Source organism: Pinus tabuliformis, chromosome J (genome assembly GCF_031772625.1).
Source record: "Pinus tabuliformis cultivar Carrire ecotype Pingquan chromosome J, CPIR1, whole genome shotgun sequence".
Taxonomy (NCBI): domain Eukaryota; kingdom Viridiplantae; phylum Streptophyta; class Pinopsida; order Pinales; family Pinaceae; genus Pinus; species Pinus tabuliformis.
Genome location: NC_142295.1, coordinates 1,223,994,407 through 1,224,011,798, shown reverse-complemented (window position 1 = coordinate 1,224,011,798; position 17,392 = coordinate 1,223,994,407). Strand labels below are relative to the sequence as shown.

The following is a 17,392-nucleotide window of genomic DNA, read 5'->3' as shown; positions in this document are numbered from 1 at the left end:
AACCATTACAACAAATAATATCTAACATGAAATGAAATGTTATAAAATGAAATGAAATGAAACAACTTTCAACTTTCATGAAGCATCATATTCATAATTCATTACTAATGAGTTATAATTGCCAACTTCAAACTTAAATTGTCATATATTGTTTAAAAAAATATCATAATAAATATGAAAGAGTCAATAGTTATAAAAGCTACTAGAAACTAGAAAAGAGAAGTAAATCTATTATCTATTTCTTATGCTTGGGCCTCTTGCCACCACGAGAAATGTCTAATTTTTTAGTCTTGTTGCAAAATCAGGATCTTTGTCATTAATATCACCCTCCAAGCATTAATATCCAGAGGTATCTTTGTCATTACCTTTGTATCTGTATAGGGATCTTTGTCATTAATATCACCCTCTAAGCATTAACATAAGATAGAAAAAGCATAGCATGTCAAGTCAAGATTTTGTTTGAGTGATGCGTACATTTTTAGAAGGGTCATGATAGAGGAGTTCGACAACCAATGTCACTAACATCAAGGTACATAGAGGGATTGGTACTCTTGATTAAATATGAGTTCCATACCCTAATACATGACAAAATTCAATGGAAACATTGCAATCCCCCAATCCTGAAATCCTGAAAAACTGATAAGTCTGCTGGATTTTGAATGAAATCTAAAATTCTACTTTCTCCATATGAAATCCAATGAGGACAAAACCACTCTCAAACATCCTGAGTCATTTCATGGTAATGTTAAAAATTTAAGTAAAAGGATGAAAATGAAAATTAAAGAAAATGTCACTTTTACTTTAAGAATTTAACATTACCATGAATAGCATATCAATACTAGGGCCTAGACTTGATCATTAAGTTGCCCCACTCAAAAACTATTTGTTTCTTTCAAAAAAAATTGCATTTCGAACATTACTACAAAAAAAAAATGCAAAAAAGGCAAAACGCTCCCGAAAACGCTCCCAAAAAGGCAGGGAGCGAAATTTTTTTTAGGGAGCGCGCTCCCGAAATCGCTCCCTTTTCGGGAGCGCGCTCCCGAGTCGCTCCCGCCCGGAGCGCGGATCAGGAGCGGGAGCGAGGGGGGGGGGGGGGGGCGCTCCCCCGCAACACTGTTCCATCCTCTTGTGCCATAGTTCATTCAAATCTTTGTCTCCATTGCTGCCTATCAGTGCCATTGGTGATTCTAGCTGTAATTTGTACAACCTGTTACTTTTGATCCCAATTTGGGCCTTCCTTTTCCAACTCGGGTGTTTCACATATACTTTCTCCTTAATGAAGAAAACAGCATAGCCTTTTTTTTGAAGTTTAGATACGGAGAGCAATTTCATCCCCAATCCTGACACATGCAACACATTGGTTGCTCGATGCTGCTCTCTTGCTTCAGTTTGAAAAACTACAGTACCTCTTCCTACTGGGGTACACATTGCCTTATTTCCCATGGTGATATGAAAATTCATTCTTTCTTTCTGATAATCTGAAAAACATTCTCAAATTCCTGTCATATGCCAAGAAGCTCAATTGTTTATGTACCAAACCTCCGAGGAGGCAGAGCTTGCTACGCAAGCGACTTCTTCTTCCAGCCTGGAAGCTAACATAAAACAATTGTGATTCATGTCCCTTATGCATTCTTCTGGAAATTTGCGTGAGTCCCTTTGAGTTGATGCCTCTGCATTATGCTCTTGAACCATAGTCGATTTTTCCCTCTTGCTGTTGAATCTCTACTCCGATACCATGTAAAAATTTCTAAACTGAAATTCTACTACAACAACTGATTTATTTCACCTACTTGTTCTTCACAATAAGCTATTTACGAAATCCCTTCAGCAAATATTAAAATAAATTCTACTGCAGTTATCACATAATTACACAGAGAAAAAATACATGCACAAGAACTAATCACATCAACACAGTTGTTTTCGGACAATAATCCCCAGAAAAACCCAATGCGAGAAAATTGGTGCAGCAGATGAGGGTTTTATAAATCTTCAACAACAATTGCGTTTACAAGGAATGGTTTTACAGAAAAACTGAAAGAAAACACCTGAGACTTTCCCTCTGCAACTTTCTGACACTTTGGGGACCCTTCTCCCACTCCTACGTCACCTCTGCATCACTCTGTGTCATCCTGCGGGAGGGCTACATCTCTCCTATGGACTGCGTCTCTCTTTGTGTTGTCTCTCACTATCCCTGTGTCACCTCCTCAAACACAGCCTATTGTTGATGCCCTCCTCTTCCTCCACCCAACAACTCTCCCTCTGACATCGATCTCCTCTCTTGAGAATCGATTTTTCTTGAGATATTGAGTATCTGTCGGTGTATCTCCAAATGACCCTCAAGTCTTCTCTTATACTTTTCCTATTGATGAATCAACAGCCGAGATTAAGTCTCTAATCAACGGCTAAGATTAAAACAGACTTGATCCTTGTCTCTTAGAAGCCTCTCACCCTTATCTTTAGTAATGCCCATTAATATTTTTATTTTCCTAAGTTTAGACTTAGGAACCCTTCAAAAATATTAATTATTTTAATAACTCCTCATCTGAATGGAATTTCTCAAAATGATTTCTGGGTCTTGGAGATCTCATGTGCCTTAACCTCTCCACCAATTTTCATGGCTAGAGCACATCCGATGCTACCAAAAATCAACATTTCGGACTCCCTCTTGGCTTTGGCGTTGCCTCTCTGTGGCTCTGCGCCAACCCCTCTAGCTCATTGCTGGCACCGCTGGATTACTCTTTGTCTCCCCTTGATAATAATTCTCCAGTTGAGAAAATCACTCTCTCTTGATGCTATCCCTACCCCTCAACTACAAGAAATCTCCTCAATCAAATTTCCTCCTGAGAACTTCGATCTCTTCATCTCTCTTGGTGTGTTTTCTAAATGACCCTCAAGCCCCTTCTTATATCTTTTTGTTGGACAACCAACGGCCTAGATTAAGTCATAATCAAAGGCTCATATCGTTTTGACTTGACCACCATCTTTTTCTAGAAGTTACACCCACAGTGAGATTAATACCCATTAATATTTTAATTTTCCCAAGTTTAGACTTAGGAACTCCATTAAAAATATTAGTTATTTTAATAAAATTGTCTATGGGTGGAATTTCCCAAAATGCTTTCTGGGTTCTTTGGAATACATGTGCCTAAGCCTCCCTGCAAAATTTGAGGCCTAAAGCACATCCGATGCTGCCCCAAATCAACAAGGCCCGCAATTTCAGATGCTACAAATCTTATGTAGACCCGAAATTGCAGAAATGTTACAGGTACAAGGTTTCAAAACCGCAAGTCCGAGGTGCTGCAGAATATATGACGCAGGTCTGTATTACTTGCCACAGATCTACACAAATTTTAGGCTACAAAGAAAAAATCCGTCCAGAAAAAGAACCAATCACAGTGGACATCTTACTTCATTAATCAACTTCTTATCTCAGATTTGAATTCTTCACCTTTTTCTTGACCAAATTCTCTATTGAAATGGACGAGTTTACATTGTTATTTATATTTGTTTTTGTTGAAGAATCTAGGGCAAATGTAGTTTATGTGATTCTTCTTAGCATGATAACTATTTGTGAGGTATTTTATCTTTAGCTTATTAGCACATTCTTTTCTTTATATCATTAGTGTGTGCATTTCGTACTTCATCAAATAGCTACCAAAACAAAGAGACAAGAACACACGATGTTGGCTTTCTGCAAGGGCCAAAACCTCTCCTCTTGAGAGGAAAACCCTTCAATCTCTTCTTATAGATTCTTTTATTGACGAATACCAAGACCCTTGACAAAATACTTGACTCAATTCTTCTTCAAGACACTTGTCACTATCTCTTGCACTCATTGACCTTCATAGTCTTCCTCCTTTGCATTGTATCTCTTCAGTCCTTCTTCGCACTGTTATCACACAATCACTAGGAGTGTCTCGATCTCCTTTTTCTTTTGCAACCCTAGACACAGTCCTCTGCCTACACTGATTTCTACTTTTGGTCCAAGATAGCCTCTTTGTCTTCGGTCTTCTTCTATCACCATTCAACGCTTAATATAGCCCTTAACTGTAGTTGCCACTGTCTTAGAACAGACTATGATCCTTCGCTTAGATGACAAACTTAGTCTAAGAACCCTTAAGACATTTACACACCTGTAGTCACCTTCCTTCTTCACTGTAATAACCTTATCTTCTTTGCTCAGAGATTCGTATTGTTTTAGATCAGAGATGTCTAAATTGCTTGACGATTATGAGGTGAGGTTACTCTATATATATAGTGACTTATGCTTGTCATTTAGGCCGACATGAGATCTTGGAGATAGGCCGACATTACCTTATGTTGTCCTTCTTTTAGCCGACTGCAAGAGAGATAGTGACAATGTCTTGGAGTGTCACTTTGACATGTGTAACATGACTTCATGACTTCTTAATTATATTCATAACAAGACAACAAATACATTTGTTTCTTCTTTACATGAAATCATAATTCTATGTCATTATGAAAACCGAATCTAGTTACAACTTTCTTCAACACTCCCTCTTAACTAGGGAGATATTCATAAAGGTACATGGATATTCTCAATACAGAAGAGATCTTATAAGAAGAGTCGGACTAGTAGCCCATTTGTATAGCATCATTATAACCAACATTGTCACATAGAAAGGCCTTGACTAACAACTCTATCTCTCAATAGATCATAGCATACAATGTTGACGAGACCAATGACTTATAGACGCCTTAGTCATTGTCTCTCAAGGTACATACCCACCCGAGTGTTCACTAAGTATGCCCTTCTAGGACTACTCTTGTCTTGGGTTCTCGACCCTCAAAGAATATCGGTCCTCTTGCCTACTCTTATCTTGGATGCCCTACACATCCTCAAAGAGTATTAGTTGCCAAATGATTACCCAATCCTCCCATTCTTTCTCCCAAGTGAAGACAAGAATGTTTTGTCTATCATGTGTCTACATTTCCATTCATGGTCTTCATCCAGACTTACGGTTGTTTGTCCTGGTCTAGTGCACGACACATGAAATGGAAAAACACAATTGTCACTCCTTTGTAATCAGGGATGATCTAATTCAAACTACCTCTTGATCAGGGACCTATCAGAGCTCCCTCTTAGCTAGGGACTCTTTTTATATATCAACAGCTTCTTCGTGGGTTCTTCAGCTGCTTGATCAACTTCTCTCTTTGATGTCATGAAATTTAGTTGAGATTCTTCCTTGTAGGGCAGTAGCCACCGATCACTTTCCTTCTTATTTCGTCATGTCATTCCTTTCTTCATAGAAAGTGGCCTTCTTGGCATACATCTGGAACTTTCTTCATATGGCTACTTCTTTTCTCTCCATGCTTCTTTCAGGAGTTTCCATCCATCGCATGAATGTTGTTTGTACTTGTACTTACAAATCTTGTTCTAGTAGCCCTACATGAACTAATCCAGATATTATTCAAGAAATCAAAACATCATATTAGATTAAATCATACCTTACGAGATGGATTTTCATCATGACATCTTCTTGTACGTATCAGCGTCCTGCACACATAGTCACATCTCCCAAAGATATCCATTATCAAGGGTCTTCATTCTTTTCAGACTTTCTTCAGAGTCTTCATATCTTTCTAGGATATTTTCTAGTCAAATCTTCTTGGTCGTTTAGATGTTGATTGCCTTCATCATGGTTGCATAGCTCACGATCTCTTCCTTCCTCACACATTCCATAGCTTTCAATCAGAGTTTCTTTATTGTAGTCAACCACCTCATACTTCATATGAGGGCATATTATGTTGATTTCATCTAGTGTGACTTATTCCTTCCTGCATCTTTTCAAAGGAAGAGATCCTTTTTCTCTTGATCATGCTTCTTAAGATAGAAGCAAAAATCCATATTACCTACAACCATATGACATGACATTATAATATTAAACACAAGCATACATACCTTATTTTACCTTCAGGTCATCGAGGCTTCTTCCAGCAGCTTCCTTGATTGCAAAGATCTTCAATCCCTTGACCTGTTTCATGTCATATCATCATCTCATGGATTCCATACATTGGAGTTCGTGTTGAAACACTTGCTTCCTCTCTAGATTAGTGAACCCTACGATGAGGATTCCATCAGAGAATTTTGAGGATCTTGTATATCCCCAACTAGCAGATGTTTCCTTTTTTACTTGATGTATGATGAGCCTTCGATGACTCCTTTCTTTCCTTCAATGTCTACTAAGGTTCCCAAGAGCTATATATCCTACACGTTCTATGACATGGATTTTCGTCCTTCATGATCCTTATGGAGATGTTATGAGCTCTTGTTTCTAATCCTTCCATGATGCCATGATGCATCTTATTATCATTGTCATATCTTATAACGCAAGATTTAAGAGTTTATGATAGGACCCTTTTGTGAGGGATACTATCTTACTCAGGAGAGATTTGTTACTCCCTCTTTCCTTGGTCGTTTTCTTCAGCTTCCTCCATCTTTCAGTGATATGAGCTTCCAAAATCTCTCTATAGCATTGAATCTTAACTATACTTATTTTTGTCTTTGCCTGAGGACCAACCTTGCCTTTCCTTTCTGCACAGGGTTGAATTCTTTTATCCTTTAATACTATAGATTGCAACTTGTCTTTCTCTATATAGTATAGAGACCACAAATTGTCAGGTGAGGTAACCTTCTTTGTTCATTGATATTAGTTACCTTGCTCATCAACGATGACTACCTTCTTATCATCTTTCCTAAATCTTCATGAACTTATTCCTTCATTCTTTGATACCTTTACTATTGTGTAGGTCTAAGTGACCTTCTTTACTTTAATTTCTGAGAGTATATCTAGCATTTCATATATCTCTCTTTATGTCTCCTCTTTTGCTATTTAGGTATGAGAGGACTTTTGAGTGATATCATATGAATCCTATGAATCTCTTGATGGATTCAATGATTGCTTGACCTTCATAAACCTTTTTCATAGATATCAATGATTTCTCTTTTCTATGAGGATTATGACAATCCTCCTTATTCTATGCAAGGACTTTCGATTATCTAACCGATTTATAAATCCCCTTGCAATCATGAAATCATTTAACCAAATCTGATTATAAAGTTGAAAGATACTTACTTGGTGTGTGAAGAGGAGATCTTCACCTTGATGCTTCTTTTCCTTGAGGTGCCCATCATTAGTATCCTTTCATCACAACTTCCTTGGAGACGTTTTAGCACCATGACATTAGTGTTCTTGACATCACCGAAACTGTTTCATGACCTTCTCAATTCATCTTCTTTGTCACTACTGGGATCATCATCATTCCTCCACCATTGAGGCCATCACTACTGCACCACAGAGATCTTCATTACTGTTGCACCATGACTGCACCTTCATTGAGATCTTCATCATTGTTGCACCAATGCTACATCTTCACCGAGATCTTTGTTACAACAATGAGATCTCCATTATGAGGTATATATATGATAGTTGTACTGAGGTCTTCATCATGATTGCAACTATGTTGAGGTCATGACTATGTTTAGGATGTATACCACATCGAGATCCTCCTCATGAGACTGTAACTATGTAACTATGAGATAACATGGATCCTCAACATCACACATGACTGTGTTAGGTATGCCAAGACAGAGATCATGATGTACATCCGAGAAACACATGATTGTTGTCCTCATCTGAGATTCTGAGCCACTTCATTTATCTTAAATACTGTCCCATTGCACTTTATCCGAGATGTCTGCTCCCCTGTTCCTTGTCTAAGATTTCAAAGGTCCGAGATATTGTTTTCCAGAAATGCGAATTACAGTCCTTGTTCTTCACCAAATCATCTCAGAAAGAATGTGAGTTTTGTACTTGTGATCAAAACTTTAATCTTTGACCGAGGTTGCTTAATCCTATAGTGGCACCAAGGTCTCAATAGTACCGAGACTGTGAGTAGTATAGAATATTTGAAGGTTGTGTAGGCAAAAGTCTTTGTTGTTGTAGATTGCTTCCTTCAACCCTTAAACCTTGCTTTGATGTCTCTTTTTACTGCCCTTTCCTTGACTTCAACACCTTAGCTCTGATACCATGTTGAAGAATCTAGGGAAAATGTAGTTTATGTGAGGTATTTTATCTTTAGCTTATTATCACAATCTTTTCTTTATATCATTGGTGTGTATTTCTTGCTTCATCAAATAGCTACCAAAACAAAGAGAGAAGAGCACACAATGTTGGCTTTCTACCAGGGCCAAAACCTCTCCTCTTGAGAGGAAAACCCTTCAATCTCTTCTTATAGATTCTTTTATTGACGAATACCAAGACCCTTGACAAAATACTTGACTCAATTCTTCTTCAAGACACTTGTCACTATCTCTTGTACTCTTCGGCCTTCACAGTCTTCCTCCTTCGCATTGTATCTCTTCAGTCCTTCTTCGCACTATTAGCACAATGTCACTAGGAGAGTCTCGGTGTCCTTTTTCCTTTGCAACCCTAGACACAGTGCTCGGCTTGCATTGGTCTCTTCTTTCAGTCCAAGATAGCCTCTTTGTCTTCGGTCTTTTTCTATCACCATTCAACGCTTGATATAGCCCTTAACTGTAGCTGCCACTATCTTAGAACAGACGTTAATCCTTCGCTTAGATGAGAGACTTAGTCCAAAAACCCTTAAGGTATTTACGCACCTGTAGTCACCTTCCTTCTTCAATGTAATACCCTTATCTTCTTTGCTCCGAGATTCGTATTGTTTCAAATCAGAGATGTCTGAATTGCTTGTCGATTATGAGGTGGGTTACATATATAGTGTCTTATGTTTGTCATTTAGGTCAACAAGAGATCCTAGAGATAGACCGACATTACCTTAATGAGAATATTGTCCTTCTTTTAGCCGACTGCAAGAGAGATAGTGACAATGTCTTCGAGTGTAACTTTGACATGTGTAACATGACTTCATGACTTCTTAATTATATTCATAACAAGACAACAAAACCTAAAGACATCAAGAAGAAGTCTTTGACCTATGAAAAACACTTCTTGCTCATGAAACCCATGATGCAAGGAATACAATAAATACATTTGTTTCTTCTTTACATGAAATCATAATTATAAGGCATTATGAAAACTGAATCTAGTTACACCTTTCTTCAATAGTTTCTTAATCTGAACCATCTTGTCTTATCAAGGAGAGCCAACATGACTATATTGGAGCTGACCTGAGAGAATGGAAAATATATAGACTTTTTGCTTTTAGGAAATTAATAAGTCCATAATAAAATGAGTTTAGGGATGGATCTTCAATATGGAAATGTTGAAAAAGGGAGAGCACTGCCACCAATGAAAAAGGGGGAAATTGTTGGATAAAATTGTCATTGATGTCAATGCTTCAACCACGGCAGCTTCGCCCATGGCAACTACAGTAGCTTCGACCACGGCAACTATGACAGCTTCAACCACGACAACTACGACAACTTCTAGCTTGAACCTGTGGGAGACTACTTAACCCAAGAACAATTCCACAAACTTGTCTCCCTTGCTTTTCTAGGTTGTTGCTGCTTCTCTACCTCTTGTCTTGTCTCCACCGAAAAATCTGAGTTTGAATGGACGAATTTAGGTTTATATTTATAGTGGTTTTTCCATATTCTTAAGGGACACATCTCTTTGCGAAGGGTTATGAGCCTACTCAAGTCGGCTTGGACAGTTTGACAATTTTTTACATATGTTGATTTCACAAATTGATTTCTCTTCAACAGTAAGGAATTAGGTGGCAAGTGAGTACTTGTTGGAAAGCGTATGACCTCCTCTATAAGTTGATATAGTATTCCCTTCAAGATATGACCTTTGATGATGGAAATTTATTTTTTCTTTCATCATATGCATATTTTTTCATAACAACCCTATTAAAGAATTTCTTTTATGGAATTAGAGCATCAAGTCTATTATAATTTTTTCACTATTTTGACTTGTTGTGCATGTTATATCCATGCATTAGGATTGCATACAAGGACTAGGAATTATTTGACATATTCATACATCTAGGGTTACTAGATTAGGGCTTCATCACATGGGCTTTTAACTCATTAGGATCAGGGCATCATTTATTCATTCTAGGACATTTAGGTTAACATGAGCATCTTGAGGGTTTCATCATATGAATGAGCCATCCAAGTGCATAGACCTAGGGTTTCATCAAATAACTTTAAGGTTGGTGCCAACAAGATCTTTTCCATGTATCTAGGGTATTCATCCTCAACAAGAAATGCTAAGGTTAGGGTTTTGCACTTAGGGTTTGTACTCATATTGACATCAATGACAACTTTACCAACATGCAATTTGTGTGAACCAAGGAACCCTCATCTAAAATGCTACAGGGAACCAATATGGGACGAGATTGAACACTTTGATGCCTTTAACATAACCACAATCCCTAAAGTGTATAATAATTTTGCAGATTCCATGGCTATTGCCACTGGCGCTTTTCAACCATTAGAACATGATAGTCACATCAAAGATATGGTTGACACATGTCTCCGTCCATATCTTTCTGACAACATTGGATTATTGTACGTATTTGAGAATGTGCGTGATATTGTGAATTTTTTAAATTGCATCAGTGAGTTTGCTAAACATGTGTTCGATGAATTACAGAAAGGAGAGGAAACTCCCCTAGTCCAATTAAAGTCTAATAAGATTCCTAAACGTTTGGTTCCATTGGAAAAATTGTTTAACAGATTTGATGCCTCCCTGGAGACTAATAAGTCATGTGCAAATGAACGCGTGGTTGATGTAATCATTAGATTGAGGAACCATCGAGGCTAATTAAAGTTGGTGAACATTATACCCTGCAAGATAGAAAGGAGATTGAGTCATTAGCGTGGAATACAAGGATGTGTTCGCATGGTCCTATGACAAGCTTAAAACATATTATCCAAAAATCATAAGGCATGCAATCCCTTTGAAAGAAGATGTGAAGCCATTTAGACAAGGATAGAGACATCTAAATGGCACCAATCATTCAGAAGGAGTTATAGAAGCTTTTGGGGGCCAAGATTATTGACCCTATCCGACATTCCAATTGGGTTGCTAATGTTCTATTGGTTAGTAAGAAAACCAACGAGATACATGTATGTATTAATTTTCACAATTTGAATCTCGTCGCATTGAAAGATAATTATCCACCCCCTTGCATGGAACATGTATTGCAAGATGTTCCAGGCTCCAATATGATTTCTATGTTGGATGGCTTTTACTGTTTTTTTTTTACCATGGTGAATTGGTAAGTCATTGGAGTAATCTAGGATAGGCCCAACATCAAACCTAGAGGCTGCCACTATAACACCAACAGTATATCAAACAAACCACAAGCCAAATATACTAGGAATTTATGACTTAGTAAGAGCCGAGACTCCACGAGCATGGGGGACCCTACTCCTTAAGCCTTATCACAACAAGTCAAAGATGTCCCCCCTTGGGATTTGAAACCAAGTGGAAGGGATAACATCCCATTGTGCCAACCACTCAGTCGTCCCACAAGGAGACTAGATGGCTTCTATCGTTACAACCAAATACCATTTACTAAGTAAGATTGGTATAAGACTACTTTTACTAGTCTTTAGCATACTTATGCATTTCTTAGAATGTCATTTGGACTTGTGAACATTTGGGCTAATTTCTAGTGCACAATGGCCTTTGCATTTTCATATTTCTTGTTTAAATTTATTGTAGTCAATCAAAGATATCATTATTGATTTTTCTAAGAAACGTAATGGATGTATAGGCTTATAGCTCACTTATGTAAAAAAAATTATCATTGCAGGTCAATTGGTATATGACTTAATCCGAAGAAACCAATACTTGGAGTCTTTGAGGGTAAGTTATTAGGACACGTCATCTCTAAGAACTATGTGAAGGTGGATCCAGAAAGAGTCAAAGGGATATAGAAATTCCCCTTCCACAAGGAAAGAAGGCCACCCAATCCTTTTTTGGTAATATCACCTTTGTAAGAAGATTCATTCCAAACTTTGCGGAAATTGATAAAAAAGGATCATAGCATGAAGTGAACGATGAAGCTAAAATAGCTTTCTAAGACATCAAATAGGCCTTGCCTTCCGAATGTATTCTAGTTAGTCCAAATCATACTAAACATTTTCAATTATTCTCTTATGCATCTAACTTTACTATGATTTTCAACATTTTACAAAAGAACAACCAAGACATGGGGTAATCGTTAGCTTTCCTAAGTTCAAGCTTTGAAGGGACTATGACCCACCATTTTGTGGGTGATATCCCTAGGAGAAAAAAAATTCCAAGATGGTCCTCGGTCGGTAGTCAACAACCCCTTGTAACCACCAACTAGCTCATGATGCCATATCTCCGCCACCTAAGCCAACCATGTGGTCCCTCACCCATCTATCATGATCGTATGTTTGAAAGTGGGTTTACTGAACCTGAAGGCATGCCTTGTCATTTGGTAATTGAGTATTGTAGTTTGCTTATCATAGACACTTTTGGGCATGGATTAATGGGGGGATTCTGCGGAAGAGTGGGCTAGGTCTCTACTTTTGTCCACTAGACCTCTTTTTTATGTTATCCTTGGATCTTAGTCCTGTGGGATCTCTTTTACTAACCTTTCGATTTTAGGGTGGTACTACATGGGAAACCCAGATTTTGGTTGTGTGGTCTTGCTCCCTCATCCACATACAGCACTCCCCTTCCATTCATTATAGCCCCATTCTTTATTCTTCCCACCTGGTTCCACATAGGGTTGGCCTCCTCTTCCGCTTTCCCACACCTTGGGTCGGGCTTGAAACAATGCCCCGGAGGTTGATGCAACTAAAAAGGCAAGTAAAAGCATAATTGGGCACACTCAACAGGAAAATGTATCACAAAATGCAAAATATGGTCGGGACAAACACATTTAGCACATGGGCAAAAGCCAAATGCATGAGCTCTACCCCATACCCATGACCATCACCCTAGTTCCTATAGGCCTTAGATGAGCCTCCTTTATCATTCTAGAACCCATGATTGTCCCAACCCCTGGTGGGCAATCAGTCGCCCTTCTTAAAAGGGGTTTCCACTGCTATACCTTACACATCATGCTCTTATCCTTTGAGCCTCGAGTAGTTAATCAAAGAAAAACCATAAAAGAAAAAAGGCATATAAAACAGGTTGAAAAATTCAAGGTCGGGGTATCTCATGCACCATGATTGCTCCCTCCTACATTATATACCCAAGTGTGGGCTTCCCTTTATTAGCTACCCTTGTACCCTGACATGTGGCCGAAGATTGCCCCTCTCATTCCCTATTCCATTCATCTCTTTATCACATGCCACCACCATTTGAAGGATGTACCTTGGACATACTATCCTCTCTGAAGGTAGAAACGACCTAATAGGATACTCAGTTAACTTCCTTTGGAGCTTGGAAACATTAGCACATGTCAAAGCCCACTATGGAAGGGCATGCCATTATGAAGTGCCCACCTGTTGTCCATGGTTTGTAAGCTCTTTAACTCGATTTCTTTCAATGATTGGTTATACTAGAAAGCTAGGGGATGCATTAGACCAGGATTGCAGATGGTCTTCATTTTGGGTTTGGTCTCCCCATACAGGGTCCTAACCCTCCAAATGGCTACATTGGAACATGTAGGGTGTGTGTAGAGAGCCATGGGCCTTCGCAGCAATAGACAACACTCCATGGATCCCTAAAGACACTCAAAGATTGCTAAAGATTCACTTATTGGATGAGGAATATGCATTTGGATCACCATGTGCAACTAGCCCCACAATTGTACCATATACTTAGCAAATGACCCAATACCAATATGATGATATGGCATCACTTACACCATCATCTGAGCCCTTGCAGATGGTCTAGAGGCATCTTCAATCTATTTGGAGACCCATGAGGTTACTTGTGTGCCCCCACACCCATTGGGAGCACCACAGGTTTATTATTTGGAGAACAAGGGGCCAACCCCTTGTCCACTACTTTTGGGAGTCCTATTTCTCATTATGGCACCTATGGACTTCATCAGGCCTCTTAGAAGGCCCAATGACATGTATTATTGATCATTCGACCTCTTGAGAGGCTTATTCTTTTGTTTATGAGCTAGTTTGGTGGGCTTGTCACCAAAAGTTAGTTATTTTGCACATTATTTTATTCTAGGGGCTAATGTAGGCCTAATTAGCTAAATCGAACTCATTATAAGTGTACAAATACAAGGGATGTGAATTCGTTTTATCATCATCACTTGGATTTGGAACTTGTATCTCTTTAGAGATTTTTGCTATCCTTTTTGGGCGACAAATTTTTGGAACATCGAATGAATTTTGATGTTTGGATAATTTTCATGTCCTGGAGCTTCTTGATGGCAAGTTTTTGGATGGTTGAATATATTCTTATACATTTAAGTACATTTTAATGTTATTCTTTCTTTCTAATTTCGTCACATACATTGTTGTTGGGATTTCGCTATGCTAGGACTTATTTGTTGCATCTCTTTTGTGAAGTTGTGGAAATTTTGTTTCTAGATAGCGAATGCTTCATGTTTGGGCCATGTCTAATGAATGAATATTCCTAAGGATGTTTCATTATTGAAATTCACCTTGATAAGCTATCCATCTTGCAAAACAAAATATAAAGTCTTTGAAGCTACTTTTGTTGTTGCCCTAGTGCCAAGCGAAGTTGTCTTTGAGGCCTCCTTGACCTAGAAAATTCTAAGGTCCATAGTCATAATTCTACTTAACTCCAATCTCCCCAAAGGATTAGGCACTGGTCCACCCAATGGTGATCACCTTAAAGCTTATTTCTTTCATCTTCCCCTCTTTTCCAGGCCTAGCCTACATAGGTCACCTAGGGCATCAATTATCTCACAATCTAGCCATCCAAACACTTCAATTTTTGGTTCATAACTCCATTGGTGTGTCTTCAAGAAGCCCTCCAAATTTCATGAGATTTTGATAGTGGGATCTTGAGATATCGCAAGCCCTAGCTTGAATATTGATTCTTGCTCATGGTTTCCTTAGGCTAGCACCTCATAGGGATCATTTTAGCACCTTTAAGTGAAGATCCTTTCTTTGATCCCCTTTTCCTTGCTTAGGTCAAGCTCATCATTGGTTGTTAAACTCCCTCCCCTTGACTTAACCTAGGTCAACTTGGTCTCGTGTGGTCCCATACCTTATCAAAGTCAACTCCCCAAAAACCACTTGGGAAGCCAAGTTTGACAAGGATTTTAGGGGTTAGGAAGCTCCTTCCCAAGTTGCATTTCTCAAGTCAATTCCTTAAATCCCTATTCCCCTATCCTAGAGAACCTTGCACCTTGCTTAAGAATTAAGCAAGTCCCACTCTTGAGTCTCTCCTAGGAAAGGGTCATTGAGGTCACTTCACATCCATCTTAGTTGATCTACCCTTCATAAGTGATTCTCTATATATCAGGTCTCCTCCCCTCGGTGCAAGTCTGTAAAGAGTAGGAAGCTTTAGTTGTGGTGATAATGGGCTTTAGCTTCATTATTGCTCTAGACCTAGGAAGTGCCCCTCTAGGATCCCTGCTAGTTTGAGCGGTAATAGGGACCTTAACCGAATTACAAATTATGCAAAAGCAAGCAAATGCCTTAGTAAAGGCTTTGGCCTACTTTAAAGATTATTTTTGGAATTCGAAGATAATTGCCTATGTTCCACATCACAACGTGAAGACGATATTTGTACAAAAGGAATGTACTGGGACTAGGGAGTGGTGGATAGCTAAAGTCCAAGTAAAATGATCTTGAAGTTGTTGGAGAATCAGGCCAACTAATATCACAAAGAACCAGTGTATTTGTAGATTTCAGTCAACTTACAGACTTCTACCCCTTTGCATGTGTGAAGATGGCTTCTTTCTCTTGTGTGAGTGATCTGAATTATGCCAAGTGAGGAGGTTGAACTGACTTATTTATAGTGGTAAAGTAGGTGCCCTTTGACTAAGCATCACCTCTAATGGTGGTGTCGACTTAGGCTTCTTGGAGCCTCTACATAAACCAATATAAAAATTTAATTTTTCCTTCTAATATTTATAATTTCTTTTGCTGATTTTGAAGGCTTCTTGGCATGCAGGAATACCACTGGATGCTACAAAAATCAACAAATGTCACTTTTACTTTAACAATTTAACATTACATTAATTGCATAGCATTATTAGGGCCCTAGGGTTCAATATTAAGCTTCCCCACTCATAAATGATTGTTTTGAAGAAAAATTAGTTGGGGACGCCTAGCCCTTTTTGAGGCAGGAAGCCAAAAAGCACCCCTTTTAGGGGGTCATGTCCCCCACACTGGGAAATATCCCCCCTTGCGTCTCCCCGTGACTCCCCAAAATGGGGACGTGGGGAAACATTTCCCCAGACATCCCCCTCATTCTAGGTGCGTGGGGTTCGAGAGGTGCATGAACCCCACACTGGGGGACGTGTCCCCATGGAACATTGTCATTAAGTCGAGTTACTTTCCATTTCATAATTGTTATCCAACTCTTGTTTTAATGTTGAAATGATCTATTAAAATGGTCCTTGCTCACACAAACATTGATCTCATCTTATGCCTAGGACTGGTGGCTTATTGAACAGTTTATTGTGCCTCTAATTGATTCGAATGCATCGACGTTTCGCTGAAATTGATAGATGAAATCTGATCTACGTCTTGCTGTCCTAGGTCTTATTTAAAACAGCAACAAGTTTCATGGATTCTCCACCTAATAATTGGCATCTAATTCCACCGAATGACATGCTTTGAATCTCTCTAGGTGGATGATATTTTATGGTTGATAATTCTCATAAAATATGGTGTTATTTTCCTGAGTTTCCAGCACTTGATATTGAGCATTGTTGACTGGTTTAATGAATGACATATCCCATATTTCATCACACTTTTTCAAGTTAATGGTTACATGCTATGATCTAAGATTCAAGGGATTGCAGCATAAATCTAGCTGATATTTTTATTCCCTTATTTCATTGGTCATATTTATTTCACGTGGTTGAATGGTGATGCGAATGACGATGCAACTCATACTTCAGAGCTTTCACAATACCTTTCTTCAACTGAAAGAATAAGTGCAATACGATATCTAATATCTATCACTTCTTGCAACACATGAGCATTTTTATAAATCATTAATCTCATTATAAGTTACTGGTTACATGGCTGATTTTGAATCATATGCAAGTTTGATTTACTCCCTCATCACATTTTATCATGGCTTTTCCCCGACACAACACAACCACACTTCATAATTCACATAGCACTTAAACCTTGTAAAAACCTAGATGATTTAATGAATCAAAACTTAGCTTCAAGCCTCAAGGGTAAGTTGGCTACAAATCACTAGACCTCTTTGTCAAAACCCAAGTTAGGAAAGATCCCATCCATACCCCAATATAGCATGTTTGACTAATAGGGTTAACC

The 17,392-nt window shown here is 38.5% G+C and overlaps 1 protein-coding gene across 5 annotated transcripts in view; it reads right to left on the bottom strand.

Annotated features, from left to right (window-relative positions):
• The window catches only part of LOC149231541 (E3 ubiquitin-protein ligase CHIP-like), a 200,788-nt gene that overhangs the window by 9,211 nt on the left and 174,185 nt on the right, over window positions 1–17,392 (bottom strand). The gene's annotated exons all lie outside the window — the stretch shown is intronic.